The sequence below is a fragment of the Suricata suricatta genome, chromosome 14, assembly GCF_006229205.1.
Source record: "Suricata suricatta isolate VVHF042 chromosome 14, meerkat_22Aug2017_6uvM2_HiC, whole genome shotgun sequence".
In the NCBI taxonomy this organism is placed as follows: Eukaryota; Metazoa; Chordata; class Mammalia; order Carnivora; family Herpestidae; genus Suricata; species Suricata suricatta.
In genome coordinates, this window is record NC_043713.1 from 79,634,904 (window position 1) to 79,651,741 (window position 16,838).

At 54.4% G+C, this 16,838-nt stretch overlaps 1 long non-coding RNA gene across 1 annotated transcript; it reads right to left on the bottom strand.

Annotated features, from left to right (window-relative positions):
- Window positions 1-4,055: 4,055 nt before the first annotated feature.
- On the bottom strand, window positions 4,056-12,266 carry LOC115278436. Its single transcript, XR_003902889.1, has 3 exons — window positions 9,959-12,266; window positions 8,318-9,681; window positions 4,056-4,110 (listed from the first exon to the last, which is right to left on the bottom strand). It is a non-coding gene; the product is annotated as an uncharacterized LOC115278436 (long non-coding RNA).
- Window positions 12,267-16,838: the final 4,572 nt, after the last annotated feature.

Here is a 16,838-nt window from a genome sequence, read left to right on the forward strand (position 1 = left end):
TGGGAGGGAGCCGCGGTCCCGCCTCCGCGCCCTTTCCCTCCCAGGCCCCGCGGCCGCCGCGCGCCGCGCGCTGGGCTTTCCGCGCGCGGACAGACTACTCCGCCGACCGACGGACACACGCGCCGGCTCGGAACGCCGGGATCCCGCGGGTGGGAGGCGGCCGAGGCCGAGCTCCGGGAGGGGCGGGGAGGGGGCGGAGAAGGAGGAAGGGGAGGAGACAGACCGGGGCCCGGAGCGCCGCCGGTGCTGACAAGCGCGTCCCGGGGCGCCCCAAATCTTTGGCTAGGCGCCCCCCTGGGATCCGGGGGGTCTCCTGACCCCATGCAGGAAGCCAGGCTTGGGGTGAGGTGTCTGTGGGTCGCCTGCTTGAATCCTAGTCGCCTTCACATTCCAGCTGCCCAGTCCAGGGCCTGGCACCCACTAGGTGCTCAATAAATGTTTGAATCAATGAATGTGATCCAGAGAACAGCCTAAAGGAGGATCTTAGAGCATTGTAGCGTAGCTTTCTCTTCTCTTTCCATTATTCTGGGGGAGGGGAGCGAGGAGGGGCTAGCAAGGCCCATTCCAGAGCCGAATGGAATCATGGAATGGGAAGTGTGCACATGGGAAGACTGGGGGCCAGAGAGGGCAAGGAACAGGGCCGGGATCACACAGTGGGTTCAAGCAGTGCCCAGACACCAACCCAGAGCCGAGTCTCCTCCCAGCACCGGATTGGCCAGTTCAGAGCCCACTTCCCCCAAACACCCACCTGCTCCAAGTGAGTGGAATAGCCACAGCGCCTTGCCCCCAAGGGGAGTTTAGGGGACCTGGGCCAGGACACAGAGACCTTGAAGGGAGGTCAGGTGAGGTCCTCCACCACCTCATTCACAGATGCCTGCAAACAATAGGTGCTTAATAAGTGCTGGGTGAAGGTTGGCTGGATGGACAGGAAGGCCAGCTCTCCCTCCTCCCGCAGGCTGGAGGCAGCTGAGGACAGGCATGGGGAGGGGGGCACCCGGGGCCTGCCGGTGTTTGGATTAGGGAAGATGAAGGATGCGTCCCGGAACTCCAGCCTGGGTGACAGACCGGGGGTCAGCGGCCTGTTTGGGAGCCTGCCCAGAGCGGCCCACGCTCCTCTTCCTCCCCAGGGCAGATGGAGATAAACTAGGTGAGGTCAGGGGCGCTTTCCCAGAACCAAACTCCGGCTCCCCAGCCAGCTGGAGTGAACCCCCACCCCCACCTCCCAGGCCCCTGCTTTGTCCCGCAGCCCAGGGACAGACTTCCCCAGGGAGTTGGCCTGCTCCCTGCTTGGGGCTGCCGCACAGCCACACCGAAGGGAGGAGCTCCCTGTGAGGTGCTGATGATCCAGCAGGCTCACTGGACTCTGGGATTTAGCCTAGGGTGGCTTTATGGGGGTCCGTGAGGGCCCCCTCCCCTGTTACTGATGTGTCTTTGCCTTTTTCTGGGAAGCAGGGCTCTGACTTTCAGAGACTCTTCTCAAAAGAGACTGTGACCCAGAAGCTTCAGCGCTAATGCTCAATAACCTTTGTGTTACAGAAGGGTGGGCAAGCAACTAGTTCAAGGTCACGTGGAAATGTAGCAGCAGGTTAGTTCCATGACTCTGGACCGTATAATGCTATTTAAGATCTGACTGGATGTCACCACCTCCAGGAAGCCTTTCCTGAACTCATCCTGTCTTCCTCTGTGTTCCTCTGCCCATACCTTGATGTGACGGTCTGTGTCATGATTAGCCACTTCAGTCTGTCCCTGCTACAGTGGGACACCCATGAGATCAGGGGCTGTGTCTTGTTCCTCTTGTGTGGTGGGGCTGGTGGCTGTTACATAATGGTTATCATTTATGGAGTGCCTACTAAGTGTCCGGCACTTACATAATAGTTCTCTTCATAATTGCTCCACAAGGTAGGAAATATTGTCCTCATTTTCCAGATGGGGGAAAAAATCTCCCAAAGCTCAAAAGAGATTTAAGTGATCTGCCCACGTTCCCACTGGGAAGAAGTTGCAGAGCTGGGATTTGAACCCCAAACCCTTTGGCAACTCCCACAGCACCATGCTGCCTCTGTGTTTGTTGAGTGACTAATGAATGGTATCCAGCTAAGGATCTGGTGCAGCATGGCCCTACTGGTCCCTCTCCACTGGGCTGTGGAAAATCTGAAAGTGCAAAAACCCAGCTCCCAAGGAACCCTGGAAGAAAGGGGTTTCCAGGAGGGGAAAGGAAGTTGGCCTTCAGGGAGTCACCCTCCGCTGGGGACAGGGCTCAGACACCAGTGGAGAAGCCATTAGGACAAAACCAATTAATCACAAACTCTTTCATAAAAAAAATTGTATGTGTGTATTACATCCCTAGCAAAAGAATTCCAGGACTTTCTCTCCTGTGTGTTTTCATCTTGCTTCCTCATGGCCAGGATACTAGCCGAGGTTGTCAGCGCAATGAGATCAAACTGATGAGACGGAGGGCGTTATTCTCCCACTTTTCTAGATCTCCGAGCTGCGCGTCACAGTTCAGGCCGATCACACTTAGTTGACCCGCATACGAGGCTCACGATGATTTCCTCGTTCTGTGAAAACGAGGATTTCAGGATCTCCGACAGAACCGCGCTTCACCCTCACAATTAGGAACCAGACAATGACTCTGAGCATGGCAGGAAGGAACCTGCGGTTTGCCTTTTCTCTCTTAGCGTTGTTGGTGCTCTGGGGAGTGTCATCCGGAATGTTCATGGCGCCATGATGGTGGCGTGGGAAGATGGCAGAAAGGGTTGAGCTCAAGTTTTATTCTGTCCATCATCTGTTCATCCATTCGCCCATCGCTCCATCTGTCTATCCACTTATCGATCCTGCATGAATCTTATTCACCCATCATTTATGCATTCAGCCCTGCAAGTCTTCCTCCCTCCCTCCTAGCCACCGGTACCTCTATCCATCTATCCACTCATCTATCTGTCCATCAATCTGTCCCAAAATACCGGCCCCTGCCTGTGGGGCAGGCACTGGGCTATGTGCTAAGACCCAGGGATAACTGAAACAGAATTCGCTCCCGCTCTCCTGAATCTGAGAGTCTCGGGCAAGACTGACACGAGGAGCAGAGAATCATACAAAGTCTGATCACAAAATTTTGCAGGAGCCGTGAAGGACCAGCTCAGGATATAATGCACGTCTCAAACAGGGGTCCTACCAGGTCTCAGGAGCCAGGGAGGGCCCCTCAGAGGAGGTGACATTTTCATTTACTCCCTGAAGGATTCAGTCTTAATGTGGGGTCGGAGGGGGAGGAGAGGGGCACAGTGGTGCAAAGGCCCAGAGGTGAGAAAGAGCTTAGTGTGGGTGGATTGCAAGGTTATTGGAGGGCAGGAGGGAAGAGGAAGTGTCAGAGCCATGATGTGGGGCCGTGAAGTCCCAGCATGGGGAATTATGGAAAGGGAAGCCTTACCCTCAGAAACTCTGACCGAGGTGGCCTAGGGGCTCAGGCATCAGTAATTTTGGCCAATGGTCCTTTCCCTGGATTGGGGGGATTGAAGTAGAGAGATGAATCAGCCTATCTCCAGGAAATGAATAATAATAATACTTCAATAATATCTAATATACGTCCTCAGCTCTTGTTTTGGGCCATCCATTTGTTCTTTCAATCAGAAAATGTTTACTGAGCACCTCCTATGTGCCACACACTGTACTAGGCACCGGGGAAAGAATAGTGAAAAAAGAGACAAAAGTCCCTGTGAACGCGGGGCACGGGTGGAGAGAGCTAGGAAATCAACACACAAGTAAAATATCTAGTATCTTATGAAGTGTAACTGCTATGGGGGAGATAAAGCCCTCTCAACACTGCTGGTGGGGATGCGAGTGAGTGCAACTGGGGTGAACAGCAGTCTGGTTTTACCTTGTAAAGCTGAGCGTGTGCACAGCATACTATGACCCAGCAGTCTTCGAAGTGCGCCCCCTGGAGGCGCGTGGCAGAATATTTCCAAGGTCTCTGTTCACGGTGGCCAGCCCAAACGGGGAGACCTCCAGGGCCTACGCACCGGAGAGCCGGAGAGCCGATGGATACATTCTCACAATGAAATACCACACGGCAGTCAGAAGGAAGGGACCGTAGCTACACATCGCGATACAAACAGACTTCTGAAATAGAACAGCCAGTGACAAACGCCCCGTTACATAAACGTGGTTTCCGTTTTGTAAAGTTAAAAGCAACTCAAGTTTTACACTGACATTTGCAATAATGAATTATAAAAGGCGATGAGGGAAGAATAAAGACGGGATTTAGGATGAGGATTTTGGCGGGCGGATTTGATGCTGGGGCGGAGGGACGTGAGGTCAGATGTGGGTTATCATCAAGATTCTAGTTTTTGTTTGGGGTGGTGATTTCAGGGGTGTGTGTTACATTGTTAAAATGGATCATTAAAAGCTGATGAGCGTGGGTTACGTACGAAGCTAGGATTATGATTAATTCAGTGTGTGTGTGTGTGTGTGTGTAAACCAAGGTTAAAGGAAAAGAGCAGGCAAGCAGGGAAGGGATCTAGAACATTGTGTGATGGGGGTTTTCAGCCGTAACCACAATTTTCAATCTGTTGGTTAAGGACGGAGCCAGCGAGAGGACTTCTGTGCCAAGACTTGAAGGAGGCAGGTAGTGAACCAAGGGAGAGATCTAGGAAGAGTGTCCTAGGCAGAGAGCATAGCAAGTGCAAAGGCCCTGAGGTAGGAGTAAGCGTGGCATGCTCTAGGAATGGCAGCAGAATCCGGGGGCTGGGGGGAGTGAGAGCGGGCACTGGTCCTGGAGATGACTTGCAAGGAGGGATAAAGAGGGCTGAGGGAGGGAGGGAGGGAGAGAGAGAGATGGAGAAGGAACGAGGAACGCCTTCCTGGGTTGTCCAATGAGCCCAGATTCTGAGTCTGCTTTTCTCAGCTATTTGCACCTCAGTGTTTTCTTAGATTTCATGAAATGCTTCAGTCTTCTTCGGGTGGGAGAGCCAGGGAAACCCCAGGTCTGGGTGACCTTGAGGTTCTTGAGCCTGGGATAAGGGGTCTCTGACCCATTTCCGCTGTGGCCCCCTCTCATCTTTGGGTGACCTGGGGCAGGTGACTCCTTGTGACCTTTCCCTCTTCTCCAGCCCCTGGGCGGTCTGGTGGCCTGCGGGCAGGTGCACTCCATCCACAGTCACCGTCTCCAGCACAGAAGGAAGGGACTCAGAGAAAGGACGGGGTCACAGTCAAGCAGTGGGGTGAGATGCAGCACCAGGTCTGTTTTCTCCGGGGAAGGGCCCAGGGAAGAAAGAGCTCTAAGTTTCTCCAAGATTCTAGTGCTTTTTTTTTTTTTAACCCCTCTAGAAACCACCAGCTCCTTCTGTTGAAAAAAGCGGAGACTGTCAAATGAAATGGGAATGGGTACACAGCGCCCCCTGGTGGCCGATTTGGGGCGCTTGCCCAATTTCAGGGAATTCGTTTCACCTGTTTTTATTTTTATTGTGGTAAAAAAACCATAACATTTATAATCAACCATTTCTAAAGTTTTAAATGTTTATTTGTTTCCGAGGGGGAGAGAGAGAGAGAGACAGAGAGAGAGAGAGAGAGACAGACAGAGAGAGAGACAGAGAGAGAGACAGAGAGAGAGAGAGACAGAGAGAGAGACAGAACATGAGCAGGAGAGGAGCAGAGAGCAAGGGAGACACAGAATCCGAAGCAGGCTCCAGGCCCCCAACTGTCAGCACGGAGCCCGATGTGGGGCTGGAACTCAGGGATTCCGAGATCATGACCTGAGCCGAAGTCGGACGCCTAAGCGACTGAGCCATCAGGAGTCCCTATCATCAATCATTTCGAAGTGTACAGTTGGGGAGTGTTTAAGGATATAGACGCTGGTGTAGAAGGCTCCAGAAATGTTTCATCTTGCAAAACCGAAACTCTGCACCCCCTGAACACCCTCCCCCCAGTTCCTCCTCCCCGCCGGGCCCTGGCAACCCCCATTCTACTTCCTGTCTCTGTGACGGGACTGCTGTAGATACGGTCGCACAGTGTTTGTCCTTTCCCGACTGGCTTTTCATCACTCAGCATCATGTCCTCAAGGTTCACCCACAATGTAGCCTATGTCAGAGCTTCTTTCCCTTTTAAGGCTGAAGAAGGTTCCATTGTGTGTCTCTACCACCTTTGGTTTGTCCATTCGTCCGTGGAGGAATCGGGGGCAGCCTCTACCTGTCGGCCATGGTGAATAATGCCGCCCTGAGGGCGGGTGTGCCCATATCTCTGAGACCCTGCTTCCAGTTCTTTCCAATATACACCCAGAGGTGAACTTGCTGGAACGTTCGTGTCCCCACCCCCTCCCAGGTCATGTGTTGAATCTCTAACCCCCAATGAGAATGCATTTGGAGATATGGCGTCCCTAAAAAGGAGGTACTCAAGGTTAAATGGGGTCATGGGGGTGGGATCCTAATCAGATAGGACTGGATTTTATGAAGAGAAAAAAACAGGGGCGCCTGGGGAGCTCAGTTGGTGAGGCGTCCGGCTTCGGCTCAGGTCATGATCTCGCGGTTCGTGGGACTCTGTGCTGACAGCTGGGAGCCTGGAGCCTGCTTCAGATTCTGTGTCTCCCTCTCTCTCTCTGTCCCTCCCCTGCTCACACTCTGTCTGTCTGTCTCTCTTTCTCAAAAATAAATAAAGGCATTAAAAAAAAGAGGAGGAAACAGAGTTCTGTTTTCTCCCGTCTTCACATGGAGGAAAGAACTTGGGCATCCGCGGCGAGACGCTGGCCATCTACAAGCCAGGGAGAGATGCCCCGCCTGAACAGGGCCAGGCGGGCACCCCAGTTGAGACTTCCAGCCTCCAGGGTGGCGAGCAGATCCACGTCTGCTGTTTGGACCACCCAGTCTATGTATTTTGTTATGCAGCCTGGGCTGACCAATACAAATGGGGGTTCTGTCTTTAATTTTTCGGCAAACTGCCTCATGCTATTTGGCGCGGCCACTACACCCATTTTTACATCCCCACCAACAGAGCACGGAGGTTCCAATTTCTCTGCATTCTCACCAACAATACTTGCTATTTTCTGGTTTTTGGTTTTTTCCTTTTTAAAAGATAACTTTGTGAAAATGTCTATTTACTGAGAGAGAGAGAGTGGGGGAGGGGCAGAGAGAGGGAGAATCCCGAGCAGGCTCCCTGCGGTCAGCACAGAGCCTGATGCGGGGCTTGAACAAACCGTGAGATCATGACCTGAGCCGAAATCAAGAGTCGGACGCTTACCCCTCCGAGCCGCCTGGGCGTCCCAGGGTATTTTTGGATAGCGGCTATCCTCATGGTGTCCCAGGTAATTTTTCCCGACAGTTCGGCGAGGGCTTGCTGTGTGCCCAGCGCCGGGCTGAGCACATGGCGTCCTTGTCATGAGCCAGTCCTCAGTGGGGCCTGCTGGTGGAAGTGTTCCCACCGTCCATCTTCACACATGAGGACACCGAGTAACCAGCTGGGTGACATCAGCCAGTAGGTGCTGGGCACATCAAGGGCTCGAACTTGCGTCTGTGTGGCTCTATAGCCCAGGATCGCGACTCCTGGTGATGGCGACAGCTAGTGGGCACCGGCCCTGGGCTCTTCACAAACATTCCTGTGAGGGATGTGGCTTTCTTATCCTCATTTTACAGATGAGGAAACTGAGGCGCAGAAAACTCAAGCGCTGGCTCAAGGCCACATGGCCACTGAAGGGTCCGGCCAGGACTGGGATCTAGAGTCCTCTCTTGCAGGGACGTGAGCACACAGAGCTTCAAACAAGTCGCTATTGGCCTATAGAAGCGTCACTCTCGTAGCCCGCCTGGTGCGTACGGGATGCTTTTCCCTTTGAAAACGTCAGAGCTCAGTGGGATCAATCCTCATAGCTTGTCAAGGAGGCCCCGGCGGTGAGTAGGAGAGGGACTTTAACTGACCCGAGATGGCTTCAGGGATGCCAGGAGCTGGCACTCCGGTCCTGGGTTCCCAAGGGAAGCCCAGGCGTTATATGAGATAAACCAAATTTGAACCTGTCTGCCTACCCCTGCCTTTTGGGGGGTGGGGGTTAAAATCATTTGGGGGCATACAGAGAAATTGTGAAGAATGTAATAAATTTGTATATAGCCTTCACCCAGAGTCTTCAAATGTTAACATTTTTACCGTATTTGCTTTCTCTCCCACTCCCTCCTTCAACTGATTGGATGAGGCCCACCCTCGTTATGGAGGGTAATCCGCGTAATTAGTCTACTGATGTCAGTGCTAATCACATCTAGAAACGCCTTCACAGCCACATCTAAGCTGGTGGATGACCGAACACCTGGGCACATAGCCTAGCTACAGGGACACATAAAATTAACCACTCGACCTGGCAAGGCTCCTTGATCCTTTGGCTTTTCCTCCCTAGACATGCTGATAGGTCAGCCTTAGCATCGTCACTTCCGAGTCGCGAGACGGCCCCTGAGGCTCCAGGAATCACCAGCTCAGACAGCCATGTCCAGAGCAGGAGGGGAACGAAGATTATAAAACTCTTTTCCTGGCCCATCTCTCTCTTAATAGGAAGACTGTTTCCCAGAATCCCTTAGCAGACTTCCCTTTATGTTTAATTGGCCGAACCTGGGTCACACGCCCACCTCTGGACCAATCACTGGCAAGAGGGCACAGGATGCCAGGATGGCTTGGACCAATCAAGGCGCATCCCCGGGGACTGGGTGGATGGTTGGGGAGCAGGGAAGAAGGGCCGAGGGACTGCTGGCTAGGCAGCAGCAGTGCTGGTGTGTGTAGTCGGGGAATGAACAGACATGAAACCGAACATGGTAGAGGCAAGGATCCTGTAGAGGAGGACAAGCATGGAGGGAGCCGGCTTGGTCTCCTCGGTAGGATTAGTCTTTGCAGCTTGCCCAGTGCCCTCAGTGGCTAACAGGCTATCCGGAGGCCTCCACCTGGTCAGGGAGGCGGGGCAGCCCAGCTGCGGACAAGGAAGTGGCCGTCACCAGCTGCCGTCCTCCCGAGTGTGACAGTCTGATTCTGGCCCACGGCCTCCCAGCCTGGGCTCTGGCCAACCCGCTGACACCTGGCCGACCACCTGCTGTTCATCTCGAAGCCGAGTCTGCAGGGGGAGACCGTGGAAGACACAGCAGGAGATTTCCCCAGCATGGAAGAGGGGGTGGAAGGAGGCAGGGGGAGAAGGAGCCTTTGACCCCAAAGCTACCAGAGCCAGAGAGAGAGGTCAAGGATACACTGAAATGGACCGAAAAATCCAATTCTCATTTATAGGACACTTCCCAACCCTTTTCACATTTATTGTCTTGTTTAAGTCTCCCCCCCGACCCATCCCTTCTCAAGAGCCCTAAGCCCATCTCAGCTGCAGGGGCACCTTCCACCGTGTAAGGCTGCATGTTCATGGATTGTGGGGGTCAAGATGTGGACAGCCTGGGGACCCCACTATTCAGCTTACCACAGTTACCCAGTAAGGGGGGCTGAGGCCTCTGAGCCCCCACGCTGTCCCCTCTCTCCTTCTCCACCACAGCTTCTGCCACTGAAGGATCCTCTGTGTGCCAGGCTGGCGTCCACGGCAATGTGTCCGTAGATCCTGCACTCGCAGTCTGTCGGGAAGGGACGAACACGTGGACCTCACCGTCTGGCGTCTATGTTGAAGTCCTGGCTTCCACCCTTCCTAGCTGTGTGATCTTGGGCCAGTTACTTCCCTTCTCTGTGCCTCTGTCTGCTCATCTGTGAAGTAGAAACACCTGTCCCATCAGTGTGGCCTAGGAGGACCAGGCGGCTGAAAGAATGCGTGTTCTCAGACCATGTCGGGTTCATAGTAACTGCAGTAAGTGTTAGCTAGCTGCATGCACGCCGGCTTTCGTCTCCTCATGAAATCATGGCCTTCATCGCTCACCGTCCACCTTTGGGGTCGGAGCGTGCCGGGGTGTTTAACTCCAGCTGCTACCACAGACAAACCTGGAACCCGGGGGCCAAACGCACTCAAGTCTAGCTTCTCACTGACCTGGAGGCTGCGGAGGGCGGGCAGCCTCCTCCCTCCGTGTGTGGTGCACGTCCTCCGTGCTGAGCGTGGTGGGGAGGAGAGAGACTGGACTGCTTTCCTCCATCGTGGCCAGCTCTCCACTCGGAAGTGACACGCGGGGGGAGATGGGGCCTGGGGAGGGACAGAGGAGGCACCTGATGCAGCCCGAGGGGGCGGGGGGCTTCAGGGAGGAGGTGACTACCAACCCCAGACTTGAACAAAAGCTTGTCTATGATGCTCGTGGGGGTGGCCGAGGGGAAAGCTCGGAGGGCGCCCAGGCTTCTTCAACATTCAGGCTGGGATATGGGGTCTAGGTTTAGTCTGGGGACAGAAGGAAGGGGCAGAAGTGCGGTGCCTCACTGAGATTTGCTGGACCTGGTACTCTGTAAACAGGGTCCACTGACCCCTTGAACTTGGATCGGAAAACACAGCTTTACTCTCATTTACCTTTTACGGCCATGTAGCGTGTCTGTCCACTACGGGCAACGGAGCACAGACGTGAGTATGGCTGTGGCACCGGGAGAGGTCACAGACCCTTCAGGCCACGGTTCGCGTGTTGGAGCCCCCTCGAAAAACACCGCTTTTACTCACCACTGCTTTCAAATCCTGATAGCGAGGAGGCTAGGATCTTCATTTTAACCAACGCCCGATGATGGGGTTAATCGGTGGGGGGCGCCGGGAGCTGGTCGGGTGGCATTTTGGGGACCCCTGTGGGTGGGCGTCCTTCCCTGGGACCTGGGTCGCCACAGCTGCAGAGGGGGTCTCCTGGCCCAGGTCACGTGGGGGCTGCCGCCTGGGTTCAGAGCTTGGCTGGCAAGTATGTTGGTTACGCCTCAAGGAGAATCTTGTTTTTGGTGACCTGTGGCTGTTGGAACTTCTTCTCCGTGCAAGCAGCCCCCCCACAGCCTGGGTTCCAGGAGTTCATGCAGTTAAGGGGTTAAAGGCTTAAAATTTGGAGGCAGACCGGCCCAGGGTAAAATCCCACCAGGCCACCCATGAGCTGCAGGCTCTCGGGCCAGGGAACTGACCTCCCTGGGCCTCAGTTTCCTTATCCGTAAGCTGGGAATCGTGGTACCTAGCCCAGAAGGCAGTTCTGAGGACTCAGGGTGACAAGGCACTTACCTCATTCCTTGGCCCAGGAGAAGTGGGTGCTGAGTACGTGGTGGCAAGTGCTTAGCATGTCCTTGCCCCCGGGGCCAGACAGAGCCAGCAGCAGGATCCCTGCCCTTCCTGCCCTCCTGGCTCAGGCTTTACTGCAGCAACGGAGGCTGAGCAGTGACGCATGCCTTGCCCACCACCAGCAGGGACATTTCGACCTGGAGCAGCTTTGAGATAGCAGGGCGGGGCGGTGCCCGGAGAATTGGGTTTGCCAATGGAGCTTCTGCTTTGGCACTGGGCCGTCTGGGCTGTTTATGGAAGGTCACTTGGAGGATGGGAGCGGGGATCAGGGAGAAGGGCGTGGAGCCTTGAGCTGCCTTCAGGAGCCCCGCAAGACAGGGGGAGGATAGCGAGGCTCTGGGAGCACAGAGTCCCCACCTGCGGGGTCCCAGGTGCGGGCATGAGAATGCCCTGGGCAGGGTCCTCTGGCAAGGGAGCGGTTCTGAGCCTCAGTTTCCCCCTCCACGGATGGAGTGGAAGTATCCACCGTGTAGGCAAGAATCAAGTGAAATGGTGACGGAAGAGCTCCGTGCTGGGCACACAGACTGCAGAAGCCTTACCACGCAGGACGCAGAGTGGAGCCCGGCCTGGCCTCGGCTGAATGCAGGTTGGGGAGGGGGGTGCGGTGCAGGGTGGTCAGTCCATTTAGTCAGCCGTGGCTCCGCCACTGGGGGCCACCCACCTACGTCCCCTCTCTGCTGTACTTCCAGCCAGCACCCTGAGACTCTCAGCACCTGCTAGGTCTCAGCCACAGACAGGGCTGGCCGTGGGGGCCCCTTGCTCGGAAGGGTACTTGGCTCAACGCCCTGGTGCCATGGTCCTGAAACTCTTCATGGTTTTTGAGCTCTCTGTTTTGCACTGGCCTCTGCAGATTATGAGGCTGGTCCTGTCTACCACGAGCGGTGCCAAGGTGACCGTTCCAGACTCTGCGGCGTCTGCTCTCCATGTATTTACGATCTCATAGAAGCCAAGGCCTCCAGATGGAAAAGCATTCACCAGTGACCCGAGTCTTAAGAAATTAGTCTGTATTCAAATGCGTCCCCAGACCTGACACTAAGATGTATCTGTGTGTTCAGGCTTACATGGTGTTTTTAAAAAAAATTTTTAACGTTTATTCATTTTTGAGAGACAGAGAGGGAGTAGGGGAGGGTCAGAGAGAGAGGGAGACACAGAATCTGAAGCAGGCTCCAGGCTCTGAGCTGTCAGCACAGAGGACGAGCCGCTCTGACTCACGAACCTCGAGATCATGACCTGAGCCGACTAGGAAGCTGAACTAACTGAGCCACCCAGGCGCCCCTATTTATTTATTTATTTATTTATTTATTTATTGAGAGAGAGAGTGTGAGCGAGGGAGAGACAGAGAGAGAGACAGAGAGCGAGAGAGCGAGCTCGAGAGCAAGTGCTCGCGAGAACAAGAATGGGGGAGGGGCAGAGAGAGGGGGAGAGAATCTCAAGCAGGCTCCACCCCTACACGGGTTCTCCAACTCTTAAACTGTGAGATCATGACCTGAGCCAAAATCAAGAGTCAGGTGCTGTCGTCTGAACAATACTAAGCCTCACAATCCATGAATACGGCTCCAGTAATGTTTTAGGATCTCCTGCGTTAGCCTTTTCATAGGGAATTCTTCAAAATGGGAAAGCCGACCGGACTCAAAGACTTGAGTCCCTCTCGGTCACATTCGAGGTCAACAGGAAAGACCTGTTGCTCGCTAGAATACACAGCTAGAATGATTTCAGAAATAGCGGATTAATTTAGTCTGTCCAGTGTCCCTAGGCTTGTTTTAGAGCCACTGGTCGCCTTTCCCTTCTCTGCTCCTAGTGAGCAGTTAACGAACAGGATGTGGAAATAACAGATTGTCTAAAGATGCCTTAGTGCCCGGATCCCGGTTCAAATGACCGTCCCTCCCCAGGCCCGTCGCGGTGGCTTTAAGCACACCTAACCCGGTCCTAGGACTTTCCTGCTGCCCGCTCGCGCCACGTCAATTCTCTCGGTCACCACGAGAGGGCAGCAAAGAGCAAAGGGTGCGGGAGGGAAGGGAAAGGAGCGGAAGGAAGGGGAAAGAGGGGTGAAGCCGGGGACGCAGCTCAGTGCAGACGCCCCCCCCGCCCCCCGCACGCCTGCGACACTGACCAGGAGTGTGAAACCGCCCCGTGCAAGTGGGTTGACACGCTCGGAGTGAGATCATACAGACAACTGTCAGAAAACCGGCGTTTTCCCTTCGCAGTGGGAACGGAGGGGGCGGAGGGGGCAGGAAGAAACTGGGGACAGCAAACCACTCTCCCTCTGCTCCCTGTACGGGCGCTCCCCCACGTCTGGCGTCAAGGGCAGAGGAGGAAACCAGAGGTGTGCCTCTCCCACGTTCCTTGCCTTCCCTGGCTGTAGGCTGGGCAGGTGGGGAGCTGCTCCCCCCTTCTGGGGACCAGGATTTCCCCGGGGGGCCAGGCCGGTCCTCAGCAACTTACCTGCCTCACAGCTGAGAGGCTTCTGCCCAAACAAATTCCTGCAAACTCAGTGGCTTCAAACAATGCAAGTTCATTATCTCACAGCCCGTAGGTCAGAAGGCCAGCAGGCCTGGCTGGTCTCTCTGCACAGGACCTCCTAAGGCTGGGTTTTTACCCGGAGGGGAATCCACTGCCAGGCCCTCAGGTTGCCTGCTTGCAGGACTGAGGTCCTATCGATACCGCTGTGGGGGAGGCTCCCTTGGAGCATCTGGAGGCCATCAGCCTTCCCTGGGTTACGACTCTGCTTCTCCAAGCCCCACACACACTCGGGTCCTTCTCCTGCTGCCTCTTCAGCTGAATCGCTCCACCTTGGGTGGGAAAGGCTCTCCGCCTTATTTTCCCCTTAAGTTTATTTATTTATTTATTTTGAGAGAAAGAGAATGAGCAGGGGAAGGGCAGAGAGAGGGACAGAGAGAGAGAGAGAGAGAGAGAATCCCAAGCAGGCTCCATGCTCTCAGTATAAGCCTGACACCGGGCTCAAACCCACAAACCGTGAGATCATGACCTGAATGGAAATCAGGAGTCACACACTTAACCGACTGAGCCACCCAGGTGCCTCTATTTTTTTTTTTTTTTTACTTTTTTCAATGTTTATTTAATTTTGAGAGAGTGACAGAGCAGGAGTGGGGGAGGAACACAGAGAGAGAAAGATGCAGAATCAGAAGCAGGCTCCAGGCTCTGAGCTGTCAGCACACAGCCCGATGCGGGGCTTGAACCCATGAACCGTGAGATCATGACCTGAGCTGAAGTCAGCCGCTTAGCCGACTGAGCCACCCAGGCGCCTAAAGGCTCTGCTTTAAGGGCTCCTATGATGACACCTGACACATAGAAACCTCTCCTCCTCTCAAGGCGCTTGGTTAGTCACATCCGCAGGGGCCCTTTTGGCAGATCAGGTTATGTTTGCACAGGCCATAGGGAGCAGGGCGTGGACGTCTCGGGGGCCAGTGTTTGACCTGCCACACCCATCCTGGCTTCCCCAGGCCTCCTGTGGGTTTGACAGCGTCTCCTCTTCCCTCTGTCGAGCTCACAGTGACCCCCGCTGGCTCTCCCATTCTCCCATTTTTCTGGCCGTCCCCTTTCCTGACCCCCCAATCCCAAGCCCGCATGCCCTCTTACAACAGCTGAGCCTTTCCCCTTCTCCCGGCTGTGACTTTGTGCTCCGGCAGCTGGAGGCTCGTCCCTCAGAACACGAGAGGCCTCCCTGCGATCCCCATCTCTGTCCACAGCGAAGGGAAAGGGTTGGATTCAGCACATCTCTGAGGCACTCTGTCCGAGGCATGCGTGCCGGGTGGGGTCCCTGGAGTCCTCCTGTTCTGCTCCCAGTGCTTCTCTCCGGGTCTACACCCATCTGGCAGACCCAGGCTAGCTCTCACAGGTCTACACCCCACTCTGGGCTGACCTGGGCCAGCTCACCCAGGGCGGCCCTAGCAAAGTCAGAGAGAAAGCTTTCTTCATCTTTTCCGTGTCTGAGATTCATCCCAGGCCCTGATGTCAAGAAACAGAAGGAGAGTGATAACATTTCACCTGCTCGGACTTGACCACACTGAGCAGGAGAAGCCTCAGGCCAGAGCAGCTGAAAGCCTCCAGCAGACAGGCTCCAGAGAAGCCTTTTATCTGCAAATTCTCCCCTTTGGTGGCCTCACTTATGGTCGGCAGTACGAACGCTTCCCAAACTCCTGCTAGGCCTTTGGCCACTTGCCCTGCTTTTAATCGTAGGTTACTTCCTTTGGAGTAAGTGGGGGCCTTGTTGCCAGGGTAACCGAGAGTGGACAATGGGGCTGGGATCTTGACCTTTCACTTGGCCTAACTGGATTCTTGCTACGTTCTTGGCTCACTTCCCTTTCACTGTTTTTTTTTTTTATATAATTCTTTAATTTTTTTTTTTTTTTTGAGAGAGAGACATACAGACAGAGCACAAGTAGGGGAGGGACAGAGAGAGGGAGACACAGAATCCCAAGCAGGCTTCAGGCTCTGAGCTGTCAGCACAGAGCCCCGTGCGGGGCTCGAACTCACGAACTGCGAGATCATGGCCTGAGCTGAAGTTGGTCGCTTAACTGACTGAGCCCTCCAGGTGCCCCTGTTAGTTGCCAATTTCTGAAAAAAGGGTTGGTGCCCTCATTCCTTCCAATGACGACCAATGACCATATGTTTCTTGATCACGACGACGAATGATTTCTTTGGGCTTAATGAACTTAACTGTCTGCTGAATGCTGAGAAGACATTGGCAGAAAAGGACCAGGATGGTTCCTTCCCTCCGTTGGAACTCTCTGAGTCCCTTGCTTTATGGTTGCAGGCTCTAGTCTGCTACACGTTTACCACTTATGATGAGGTTGTAAACAGTTCTACATCTTTATTTAAGAGATTTTGGTGGTGTACCTCTAGGTACATCTGTACACCCTGTGAGGATGCAGGAAGGTCTTATAGTCTTCTATGTTTCCAGTGCAAGTCCGGGCATCTAGAAGGGTCTGGGAACTAGTTGGAGACTGGGTAGATGTGAACTCGGAGCAGTCATTCTTTCGTTCTTCAACCTCAGTCATAGCTCGTCCCTTTGCCCTTGTCCTGGGACAAGATGGTGGTAACGTCCCAACACCAGCTCACTGGCCTGACAGCTGCAGGGATCCTACCGTTCAATTCAATCTGACGTTACCTGGAGATAGTGCAGACCCCATGGGATAAGGGGCAAGGTGCCAGCAAGACCGCCTCCCCTTCAGACGCTAGCTGCGAGAGGGGTCCTGTCTGACGTGGCGACAAATTCAGGGGTCCCCATGACCCCCTGCAGGTTCAATAACCTGCTGCAGCGACTCACAGAAGCCAGTGGAAATGTCGTAATGACAATCACCATCTTATTATAAATGATACAAACGAGCAGCCGCAAGGAGCGAGGGCTGGAAGGGTCCCAAGTGCAGAAGCCCCCTTCCCCATGGAGTCAGGATGCTCTGTCTTCACCACACCCTAATACGTTCACCAGCCAGGAAGCTTCCAAGCCTTGTTGTCCACCGTCTTTACTGGGAGTTTCATTACAGAGGCATGATTCATTAAATCATTCGCCGTGCGCTTGAACCCAATCCCCAGCCCCTTCTCCCCTTGGGAGGTTGGGGGGAAGCGGCCGGAAGTCACAACCCTCTAATCAGCTGCCTGGCATTTCTGGTAGGGCCCATCCCTCCTTTGAATCTATGACCTAAAGGCCCAAACCTAGTTAGCA